The 12,810-nt window shown below is 37.6% G+C and overlaps 2 protein-coding genes across 4 annotated transcripts in view; one reads left to right on the plus strand and one right to left on the minus strand.

Annotated features, from left to right (window-relative positions):
- vasnb (vasorin b) overlaps positions 1 to 5,551 on the minus strand; it is a 16,555-nt gene extending 11,004 nt beyond the window's left edge. Inside the window, exon 1 of one of the 2 annotated variants that reach the window (XM_046865619.1) lies at positions 4,456 to 5,551. The gene's annotated coding sequence lies outside the window, so the exon portion shown is untranslated. The remainder of the gene's footprint in view (positions 1 to 4,455) is intronic. The other variant, XM_046865618.1, reaches the window with a different exon arrangement.
- Positions 1 to 12,810, plus strand: part of coro7 (coronin 7) — a 133,476-nt gene that overhangs the window by 98,540 nt on the left and 22,126 nt on the right. The gene's annotated exons all lie outside the window — the stretch shown is intronic.

Consider the following 12,810-nt stretch of genomic DNA (forward strand, 5'->3'; position numbering starts at 1 on the left):
CTTAATGCACTGAAGAAAAACCCAAACACACATGCTTTTTCTGTCGTTTTCTGAATTTTAAATGTCCTGACGTAGATTCATCATGCATACTTATCCACATGGACCTGGCGTACACACCTAGGTCTTTTCAGAACCCCCTGAAATCTGTTTAAATAATTAAAAACACTTCTGTGTGTTCATGTGTTTTAGCCAGATGTCACACAAGTGTAATTGTGTCTCTTTGTAAATGTCTCTCCAAGCCACATTAAAAAAAAACTTCTCAACACATTACATCATGATCCATGCCTGTCTTTAAGGAGATTAAAATCAATATGCAAAATGGTAGATTCTGCTGATATGACACTTTTTTTTGCATAACACAACTGAAAACTAGGAACAGCACAGGAAACTGGTGGTGGAATGTAATAGTTTTGTTTGCATAATAACGCATGATACGGCAATCAGATGATAATGTGGCTAACCAGAAACATTTGAATACATGTGTAAATGCCTGTTGTGAAATTTCTGTTATCATACATGAAAGAAAAATGACATTTACTTATAGACCTTTTACATTTTGCTTACATTTTTCAAGCTCAGTATTTGAGGATAGTATTATTCTAGTACATCGTGACCCTCTTCGCACAGGCAAACCCTAAAACTAGTTGTCTTTCACACCTCTTACTAAAATACACTCCTCGAGTAGCCAAACTCGTAAAACAACTCAGGAAATATTTTCTATCCTAGGCTTGACAGATATATAGGCCACATGTAGTGTGAAGCTCTTGCTCTTGAGACAGCTGTAAATGTGTACATTCGTCATTGTCGTGGGAGTTTAAGTTTGAAGTGTGCCACTCTAAATATGGGATTGTTTTCCCTGTTTACCTCAGTGCTCATTTGCTGACAACATATCAGCTGAAGATACCTCAGAAATCCATGGAAATGCATAATTACAGACAATTCTAGACTTTTCCTGTCTGAGGACAGAAACATTCTTATGTCTTCAATTTCAACTACTGCTAATTAAAATTTCAAAAAATTAACAATCTGGATTTTGCATCCAAGAAAGACGTATTCTGCCTTTTAGGTTCTTCATTTTCTACACTTAATCAAATAACTAGGTTTTTCATAAGCTAGTGTATACAAAATATATAATATAATATGCCAGAAGCTGCTTTTATTTTATTAGCATAGCCTAAAAAAATATTCCTGGTACATAAACATTGTGCAGGATAATTACACACTCTTGACAACAGCTGTGGTTGCCCTTGTGATGAGGATGTGATTGTGATACAATTAACAATATGGCTGAGGTGCAACTCTGAGCATTGAGTGTAAAGAGTGTGTGTAAAGTGTAAGAGTGTGCTGGGTGGGCAATGTCCATCAGAGCAACTCACACACATGTTCCTTTATTTTTCCTGCTTTCCTCCAAGCCATGTATACGTCAATATCAGAAAGAAAACTTGTGCAATTTCTCGCTTATCTTTTAATCAGTTTTTGAGTGATGTTAAAATGTTTTACCTGAATATGTATTAGTCATTAACTGTGTCTGGTTAAGCATTTGACCTTGTGTAGAGTTCAAGGCTATGGTCAAACATGGCTCTAAGCTGTTTTTGAGCAGCTAAGTGTTTGCACTGGTGCTGTTCTTTTGCCTCCACTGTTCCAGGTCTCATTTCCCAGTTCAGTTTGGAGGTAATTACAATCTTTAGTTTAAAAGTCATTTCTCTTGATTTACTGCTTGGCTAAATTGCTGCAATTTTGTGGTGACTTATAAAGATGTGTTCACTTCTGCTCTTTTTTCTCTTTCTCTGTCTTCTTTTCAAGGTAAAATTAGTGGGCAAAGTAGCAATTTTCGGATCTTTGTGCTCTAAATGGAAAATGAGACACAATCAAATGGCTGAAGTTTATATAGTCTGCTGGAGATGAAAGATTTCTGAAACAGGAATGGGTTAGGGTTTGTAAAGCTTGTGGCCATTGCATAAAGCACCTGCACATGTGTTCATCTTCTCAGGATTTTTATATGTAGCACTTCTCAGTGTCTTTACTGCTTAGTGTGATGAATGTTAGAATTAATGGGTATATCCTGAATATATAATGAAATTTCAGAACACTCCTTTTTCTGTACTAGTAGCTTTTCCTGTATTCCTTCTGCCTCGCTTCTTACTCTCATCTGTGCCTAATCTGGTGACACATAGCTCCTAATCAGTAATAAAAAGAAAGGCAGGCAGGCGTCTCATCAGAAATAGAAAAAAAAACTTTAATTACTACTGATTTGGCAAGAGTGTAGTCTTTGTTTTTCAGATTAATCAGAACTGAGCAGAAAAAAAGCCATTTTAAGAAGAGAGAATAGAAGTGCACTGGCTGTATTAAGAATGCAGATATTTCACAGCTACTTTCTAGGTGTCATTCGAGAAGAAAAGGCAGACAGGGCACATAGCCTTTTAAGATCATCCTGTTGTTTTGGCAAGGCCTTGGTGTGTGTGTGTGTGTGTGTGTGTGTGTGTGTGTGTGTGTGTGTGTGTGTGTGTGTGTGCGTGCGTGCGTGCGTGCGTGCATATGTGTGTGCTGCTGTTCTGCAGTTTGAGTGATGGTGTTTGGACAGGGTAGTGGAGGAACACCAGGGTGATGTTATTCTGACACTACATCTACTGCAAAGCAACCTGGCTGTTAAAGCTTTGTGTGCCATGTGCAGAATTCTACATTTCTTACAACGCCATTTTATGTTGGACAAAATGTTGTTTGGTATTCATAAATCTGGCAACGTTGCTGTTAAATATTGCTTTATATTTCTGTGTAGTGTTCACCAGTGGAGGCTTGGAAGACGTTAAAGTGCATACAGTGACAAGAGTTTATGTTGTCTTTCTTAACAGAGTATGCCTGACTGCCTACAGTACTGTCCAAAGCCTGGGTTCATAGTGAAGTTGGTCCTTTCTTTCTTTAGGGTTAATCCATGGAGGTGCAAGTTTTTTCCAGTATATATATGTCCATATCAAGCCAGAGCTCTCTAAAGGGCTACATTCATTTTTGAATAAGGTGCTAAACACAAGGAAATGCACCGGCTCTCGATCAAGTCTTTCAGGAGCAGGGTTTTGCATATGCACTGTTAGAATATGCATTTGCTGTGAAAATGTTCATGTTGCATCAGTGTAAAGCTACTCTGGGGACAGAGCAGACATAATGCCTTCTTTATCAGTTTACTGCTTAATAGAGCAAATGTGTCAGGTAATACCTTCCGATCATTGCACAAACCATTAACATAATTTGCTTTAACAACACAGAAAGCTATTAAAGAAATACCTTGTTTTTAAACTAAATTTTATTGGGTCAAGGTTGACAAGAGGCCATGACCACACAGACATATAGTTACTGAACAGTAGTTTTCCTTGTCACTTTGTTGATCCTATCAAGATTTCATCTTTTGTTCCTTGAGTATATCTCTTTCACTTGGGATGGTGCATATTTTGTGCTTTTAATTACAGAGTAAAACTTCTGAAAGAAATGCCATGGTTTGTAAGATCAAATTACATACCGTGAAGTATTATAAATAGATAACAATACTAATTATATGAACTATACAATCATTTGTACCACAAGTGACGAGGAAAAGACGTGTTAAAATCGAATCGTGTACGAATCCAGTTGGATATGCGTATAAAGCCATGGTGTAAAATGATTTAGAATAAAATCTGATATCACGTACAATTTGAAATACTATAAAAACCTTACAAAAACAACTACATTTTTATACATTGTGGCTGCTCTTATCTCAAGAGAAAAAAAATCCCACAGGCTCGTTTAGTTTAGAAGGCAGATTAGAGAGCGAGAGACAGCGAGCAGAAGGAGGGGGTAATGTGAATTAAAGTCTGAAAAGTCTGAAATAATTAATAATCTCCTTTACACACCATGTGACTGAACATTACTCCTGAGCTCCCCTTTCCTGTCTAACCCTTCTACAGACTTGTTTGCTGAAATTTTCAGCAGAACCACAGCCATGTACAGTGAAGACCAGTGCATGACCGGTGTGAATATCAGTACTGTACAGCTGAAGTTAACTATGAAACTGTGCTGTGATGACATGCACTCACACTTGGGCAGTGTTGTACACTTTTTACATTCTATTAAGTCCACAGTGGACTTACAGTAATGTCCACTGTTATCACAGCCAGGGTTCTGAGCCCCTGAGAGCCCAATACTTCCTCTAAAATATACCAAATCTTCGGAGAAGCAGGACACGCCTGAAGCTACGCAAACGGCAAACATTCAACTGCTCCTGCTCTTCCATCCTCGTGTTTTATATCCTGATTTAATCAAAGCTGATGTGGAGTGCATTGTAAAGAGATGGTCCAAAGATCTCAAAGCAAATGCTAATTTATTTCTGCCATACAGCATAATTGTGCGTTTAAGCCAAACCGGAGTAATCAAAGCTGAGAAACAGGACACACAGTGTATACTTTTCTGAAGCCGAACCGAACTCACCGAGCGCATTAATGTGACGCTGTCCGCTTTCAGTCCGCTCACTGTCCCCCACACATGGTCCAGTTTCTTATTCAGGAGGAAAATCCTTCGAACTGCCTTCAGATCAGACCTCAGTGGACGTGACGCTCTCAGATCAGATCCAAGTGGACGTGACGCTCTAGGATCAGATCAGATCAGAGCTGCTGATCACTGCTTTAAAAAAAAACCCGGCGGTTTCCCCGTCGCGCGCGCAGCCGACCGTGTTCGTGAAACCAGTGTTCAGCTCGCGCCTCAGCCCCGCTTCCAACCAAACAGAGGATTACCGGTGAGTGGGCGGGGTCAGTTGGGCAAACGGGCGTGGTTAACACGGCCACAAGTCCGCGCGCAGCGTGTTTTGGTTTGCGTGGCGTTAAAACGCACACACACAACCGGTATACACAGCACGCAAAGACACTGCTGCACACGCATATCCCAACACAGATCCCCTACTTATTACTCAGCAATCCACAGTGATTCTTTTATATAAGCAGCACAGGAGTGTATTCTTAAATGCAGACACACACAGTGCTTTTCTACTGTCCTGACTTGACCATGCAAAGCTGAATTATTTTTCCTCTCTTAGTGGCTGCATGTGTACTGTTTGAGGACGTGATGAACATCAATCTAAATAAATATTTTCTTTGCACTTGTGTTAAATACTTGGCGTGAAGTTAAGCGGTTCTGTATCACAGATACGCCAGGAGTTTAGTGACAGGCTGTTTGGGAATGAAAAGTGCACAGCAACTTACTTGCACCTCCTAGAGCAGAACAGATGTGCTGAACATGTAATACCTTAAAAATATTACACTGACTTCATTCTGTCATCAAACTGCTTTACATGCATGTGAAGAAAAAAATAAACAGTGGTGCACATGAAAAAAAAACCCTACATCTTACCTTGTTTCAGAATGTGTTTGGCAAAGTTTAACTGGTCTTATAAACTGCAGTCCGCTGGGTGAATTAGCGAGTGTAATAGCTCTGCTTTGTGTGTCGTTAACAAACTTAATCATTAGAGCCCTGTAAAAGATGTCACAACTGAATTTTAACAAAGAGGTTGCCAAGAGGAGATAGTAAATTATAAAAACTGTAGGTTCATTTCTTTCTTTCTTTCTTTCTTTCTTTCTTTCTTTCTTTCTTTCTTATGATTTCATTTGTAAACCATATTTTTAATAATAAGGGCTTTCTATCAGATAAGTGGAGAGAAAAATGTCTCATGAGATGTCTGGTATTCAATGTGGAGTAGAAATTCATTATTTTTCCTTCAGATAAGCTGATATCTCTCAATTGAGCCAAGTCAGGCTGCTTTAATAGGCCACCTTTGTTGATAAAAAGACAATAACCAATGGCTAATTGCTGGCTTTCATACACTTTTTGCAGTGTGACAGATGGGAAGTAGCAGTTAATAAACCCAGAGATGACTGATCATGTCACATTTCATTACAGGACCTCACACATGCCATCTGAGTGTTTATGCAGAAGCTTAATCAGTTAAAAAAAAAAAAACTCTTAACTCTTAAAGTATGTAAAATCACATCTCTCTCTTTTACTAAGCCTGACTATAAGGCTGTTTTTATACAGTCCTCTATGGTTTCTACTTGCCCTTTCCCACTGTCACCCATGGCTTTATAATCACTTACAGCCCAGAGCATTCTACTTGTCTTCATTTTTCAACTGCTCTGCTGTTCTTTACATTTAAAAATGCCCCTTTTAAGAAACCCACAAATTCCACTGCAGTATAATTGCACATATGCCTGTTTGACTCATTTTAAATAACGCTTTATGAGGATACCAAATGTCTAAGAATGATTTTTGTTATCCAGTAACACTGTGTGAAGATGGAGAAGTGTTTAGAGCAGAAATCAGACTAGAGCAAAAAAATGTATGCCTCGGGAATTAAGATGAAAAACACATCAATAAAATGCTGAAAGGGTCAGTTACAAGTACATTTTATAGTTTTATTTTAATGCTCTGCTAGAGATGTGTTTATAAAATGATAAACAGCATGTAAGCCTACGCTGAATCCACACCACAGTTCTGTGCTTCTTTTGATGTCAGAGCAATATATATCAGGGATGCACCGAAATAAAAATTCTTGGCCGAAACCGAAAACCGAAAAAGGAGGAAAGCAAGGCGAAACCGAAAAACGAAACACCGAAAGAAATTATGGCAATTATTATTACCATTGCATTTATGTCTGACTGTGTACTAACCTTACTAAAATCAAGGCATTTTAATTGCATAAAATGATATTAAAGTTTCAAAGAATTAATCAATTACAAATTATTAAAATATTTATTTATAGCAAATTGCAGCAATGCACAGGATAAAATAAATTAAAATTTAGTCTTAAATGTTTAACTTAAATGCACTCATGTGTACATTAAATAATAATGTGAAGGCCCTCTGGCCTGCTGAAAGGTTGTACAATTAAATATGTTCTTTCATAAAAACAAAGTTCATTTAGAACAAGTGCAACTGCTTAAAGATACAATACAACACTATCACTGGAAAACTTCCTGCCTTTTCAAAAATGTCCGCCACAGACCGAGTGCGCATGCTCGGAGAGGTTTTGCTTTTCTGTGCTGCGTTCCTCTCATATTCAGCATGGCGATCGGGATGTTTGGATTTCAGGTGATAAATTAAACCCGACGTGAAGAAAGTCTTTGCAGACGAAATTTCGGCATTACATGTTTTGCAAATCGCTATCCGTGGGTCTTTCGCAGATATACTGAAATACGTCCACACCGCAGACACGTTGTTTTAAACATGCACGTGCAGGCAGCGGTTTCTGTTTCCGTCATCACAACAAACTGTTTTGGCCGTGTTTTTTCGGTGATCAAATTCTTTCGGTGGCCGAATATTCGGTGCATCCCTAATATATATATATATATATATATATATATATATATATATATGGTCACAGAGCAGCTTTATAATACTGTACCATGGGATCCCTAATGAGCAAAGCAATTACGTTAGGAAAAAACCTTAAAGGACTCCTGGTTAAGGTAACACCAAAAAGTGGGCAAGGTGGAGTTCAGTGTGAGTTAATGGTTCAATTGACTATAGGTCATAACTCATAATTATTAAGCTTCAATCAGGAAAGAACTAAGAAAATCCAAACTTGGAATTTAGGTTAATCAGACAGAGTTCCTTTGGTTTCATCAAGTGATATCAAAACTAAAGATCAGTTTAAGGAAGGCATATATTTTAGTGTGAAGATCAAGGTTCAAAAACCTTTTGCCAAATATTTTGTTTCATTGTGTTAAATATATTTAATACTGACTATAAATTTGGCTTTTTCAAGGTGAAAAATATACATAAAGCATCACAGTTAGCTGGCCAGTTGTTGCTCACAAAAGATGAACATAGAGGCATCCATTTTGGATCCCGCTGGACAAGGGCATCTGCTAAATGTAAATGTAAATCCAGGATTTTCCCCCTTTGTAGCTTGACTGCTGAGACAATTATTTCTGAATATTTTGAATTTTGGAGAACATCATCATGACTTTAGGCGTATGTTCACCTTGCAAGTCTTATTGCTCATTGTGATCATCATCATCATCATGTTCATCATGACTGTTCACATTTGATATCATTGTCAGTGACTTTTTGTGTTATTGACGTGAACAAATCTCTTTAAGCAAGCTTTTTTAAAAAAAATCAAGGATAACGATGACTTGCAGCACAAGATTTCATCGCGGATTCATAGCTTTTGCCACTAATGGTTTAAGTTGGTGGCCCCAGACACACTGGATGATGATGTCAGTTTATAAGCAGTGATGTGTAAACATGAAGTCCTATGTGATGGTTCACACTACACTTGAACACAGTGGATATCAAGTCTAGGAATTTCACAGTTCTCTGTTTGACCAAGTGTACATGCTCATATACACGTGAACATATGCCACCCAGTCATCCATATCAGTTACCATCTCACCAGGGGGCTATCACCAAACGTACTATGATTGATATCTATTAAAATTATCATGAACCCAAAACCTACATTTTTTTTTACTACTTTAATGTTTTTATTCACTCATAAATAAAAAGGAAGACTGACTTCACAAAATGTAGTTCAGTAAGAAGTAAGATAGTAGTGAAGTTAAAGTAAAAGTCTCCCCAAATTTCAGTAAAGTACAAATACGTGAAAAAGCTACTTAAATAAGTAAAGAATTACATTTACTTTGTTACTGTCCACTGTGGATTATATACATATATAATATTATTTTGTTGAGTCAACACAATTTTTGATCATTGTAGAGGTCGAAGGGGAGTGTAAAGTTGGAAGGACACTAGAGGTGAAAAGGCACTGTAGACATGAAAGGGCACCAGGAGGCTTGAAGTGGGTGACTTTGGTTAACAGATAAGCTCCACGTTTTATCACATTAGAACAATCAGAAACCTTTTTGGAAAAACAAGCATTATTTGATATATTGTGAGAGAAATGTAGATGTATTTTTTCGATGTGCAGTGAGAGCAAAAGGTGCAAGATTATTACTTTTTCTGTTCTCTGCTATTTTAAAGATTAAAAATGCTCTCTGCAGTTAAACAACAGAAGTATTTTTATTTTTTTCTCTCTTGTTTTAGTTTTTATTTAGTCTTTTATGCACACATTAATTGCGCTCTCTAAAGGTGTGTTTGTGTGTTTTTTCCAGAGTAAGAGAAAGGATTAGAAGCTGACAAGTATGGACATGATGCTTCAGTCTGTGTAGGCGTAGATGCAAGTAGGCATGCGTGTTTGTGTCATTGAAGACACTTTTTCATCATGTGTTCAAGGAAGCCCAGGAATGTGACTATCTGATTTTGTGTCTGTTTATATATATATATATATATATATATGTGTGTGTGTGTGTGTGTGTGTGTGTGTGTGTGTGTGTGTGTGTGTGTGTGTGTGCGTTTGTGTGCGTGTGTGTTAGGAGGGTGATGAATAGGAGTATGTTCAAAGTGTGGAGAGAGAGAGAGCTGAAAGATGATACTGTGGCGTCAACATTTTTGAAGCCAGCCATCAGATTGAGGGTCATTCAGCCAAGACTATATTTTACAGGAAAAAAGAGGACAATTGAACAGTAAAGGCTTTCATCCCCTATTCCATATAAGAAAAGTTCATTTCAACCAGAGCTTTAAAAGCGGTGCACAGAGATTTATTTGTGTACAAACACTTTGGCATTATTTATGTTAATCTCTCTAACACTCCTCTTTAGTAGGTTAAGCGATACTTTAAATTAAAAATAAAATAATACAAACAATTGAGGGACAGAAGGAATGCTGTCATTTTCATCATCACATACTGAAGTGTTTCATTCTACATAATCCGTGTTAATTTTCCAGTTTTCCAAAATGTTTATTGTATATATAAATTGAAGTTAAATTTATTGTTGTGCGACATGCACCAGACAGGTTAGTTCCTGTTGTTGCTTATCTTTCAGCAGCAACAGTTCCCGTATCAACCTTGCTTTTTTCTTTCTTTTTTTTAAGTTCTTGAAAACCAAAACAAAAAAAAGCAAAGTTAAAAGCCCTCTGCCCTGTAGTCTTACATGTGTCAGAAAACATGGTGACAAAATGACAGCTATTAGCTATTACTAAATAGTCACACTAGAGACTCCTTCTCTTCATGTTATATCAACATCTTTCAGAAAAGGTCATCATATCAACAATGAAATGTTTAATCCCTTTATGTAAAGCATTGGCACTATAATCCTCTGTGTACGTTGCTTCAACAATTTGAATTACAACTTATTAAGCTTTGACAGCTATTCTTTTTACATTTATTTCTGTGCTTTTAATGTTAAATCTTCCCAGGGGGGAAAAAAATCACTTTTGACTCTTTAATCAAATAATTTTTTCTTAGAAATGTTGCCTGTTGTCTTAAACCAATAAATTGCACCTTCATAAGAACCTGTAAATTTCTGCAATAATTTGTTTGTAAGGTATTTGGGTATTGAATCGTACAAAAAAAGTACAGATTAGCAGAAGCTTTTTTTTTTACAGGTCAATGGCTTCTCTCTTCTTTTCTCATCTGTAAAATAAAAGTGGTGTAGGCTTTAGCCTCTATTGTCCTGAAATCACAGCCAAGTTCAGGCTTGTTCCTCTTCACTATTTAACATTAAATTGTCCTAAAGACTGTCTATGTCCCATCTTGTGTAGATTGTACAGATAGTTTGTGGGGTGCAGTTAGAGCAGCACTCAGTGGTCAGAATGAGGATGTGTGCTTTGTGTGCATTATTGATGCCTTGTTAATTCTTTTTACTGATCTATACAGGAAAATTTAAAGGTACAGTGCAAAAGTTTGCAGACAATGAAAATGTTTAAAATAAATGTGAAATTATTTCAGCAAAATTCAGCTTTGTTTTTATAATGTTTTTAGCAATGTATATTGTTCCAGAGCAGCTTTACAAAGATAAAGAGGTTGTGAAGTGGGGAAGAATATTTTTAGAACCTATATGCTTGTTTCTTATATGTGTATCCCTAATGAGTGCACCACTGGCAAATGTGCAAGGAAAATTTCCCTATGATAGTATGGAAAAGAAACCTTGAAGGGAACAATACTCAATGGAAGTCCACCATCATCTCAGTTGAAATTGTATTTATATCTATACACAGAAACCTATACACAGAAACTAATTGGTGCACCAACTTTACATACAAGTTATACTTGCAGAAATTAGGTTTTTAAAATTCTGTGTTAGCATGCGTATTGTATAGTCTTGACCTGACTAGCTTTGGGTCTGACCCACAATCCTTAACTCTGGAATGTGACAAGTCATTTATCTTGTTTTACTGTACACGGTCTTCACTGGTGGAAAAAACATAAAACAATTTATTGAAAAAATCTGTTATTAGCTTAACACCTTAAGTCACTATGTATGCAATTGTAAATGTGAGTGTGTGAGTGTGTGTGAGACAAAACAGGACAGAAACAGACTGCAGAAAACTGTTAAAACAGCTGAAAAAATCATTGGTGCCCCCCTGCCCACCCTCCAGGACTTGTACCATACAAGAACCAGAAACCGGGCAGGAAAAATCATTAATGACCCTTCACACCCTGGACACAACATCTTTCAGCTCCTCCCTTCTGGCAGGCGCTACAGAACTTTGTTCACTAAGACTGCCAGACACAGGAACAGTTTCTTTCCCCAAGCAATCACCCTCACTAACAACTGACCATAATTAAATTCCATGCTCATATCTATGAGTACCACACAAAACTGTCACTCATCACATTATCTGTATATGTTACACACACTATTGCTTCTATATACTGTACAAAGTTTTATAGTAACCTCTCTCGTCATACTGGCACACAATACTGTCATTTGCACTACCATGCACTCCCACACTTTATGTACATTACTGGTCTGTATCCCTATTTATTACCCACACTGTCTATACTGTCTCATATTGTCTGTATTGTCTTGTATAGTCTGTTTTTGTCTTGTTGTGTCTGTCTTGTCATGTATAGGTTTTTATTTATGTATGTACTTTTGAGAGTAACAAACAGCTGGAACCAAATTCCTTGTGTGTGTCAACACACTTGGCCAATAAACCTGATTCTGATTCTGATTCTGATTCTGATTCTGTAAGGTAAGGTGTCAAACAAACAGATTATCCTGTGATAATTGATTTGATACCTTCTTCAGCTCCATTACCTCGTTCACACACTAAATGTGGTTAACGACAACGTTTCTTTAAAAAGCTTTTGTGTTCGTGTGTGCATTTGTGTGTCTTGTGTGTGTTTTCCCTGTCATCCAGCATGAGCAACAGTCTGAAAAGATCATGGCATCATGGTGTTCTTCAGAATTTCACAGTAAATGTTGGAATCTATGTTTCCCCTAAATGAACCACAGCTCCCCAGTACCATGATGCTACCACCACCATGTTTGACTGTAGGCAAGACACAGTTTTCCTCACCAGGGTGTCGTCACACATGCTGGACACCATCTGAGCCAAACAAGTTTATCTTAGTCTCATCGGACCACAGGACATGGTTCCAGTAATTCATGCTCTTGGACAGGTTGTCTTCAGCAAACTGTTTGCAGGCTTTCTTGTTTACCAGTTTCAGAAGAGGCTTCCTTTTGAGACAACAACCATGCAAGCCGCCTTGTTGCAGTGTGCAGCGTATGTTGTGAGCACTGACAAGCGGGCCTTTCACTTTTGCAACTTTTAAAGCAAAGCTGGCAGCATGAGGACTCAACTTCTTCGATCGACCCTTACGAGGCCTGTCCCAAGTGGAACTCGTCTTGGAAAACCTCTGTATTTAGGTGAGACTGGATCATGAGATGCTCTCATAGGTTGGACCTACACAATTTTGTTCCTAATACGCTGAACAGGCAGCAT

The sequence above is a fragment of the Silurus meridionalis genome, chromosome 14 (genome assembly GCF_014805685.1).
Source record: "Silurus meridionalis isolate SWU-2019-XX chromosome 14, ASM1480568v1, whole genome shotgun sequence".
Taxonomy (NCBI): domain Eukaryota; kingdom Metazoa; phylum Chordata; class Actinopteri; order Siluriformes; family Siluridae; genus Silurus; species Silurus meridionalis.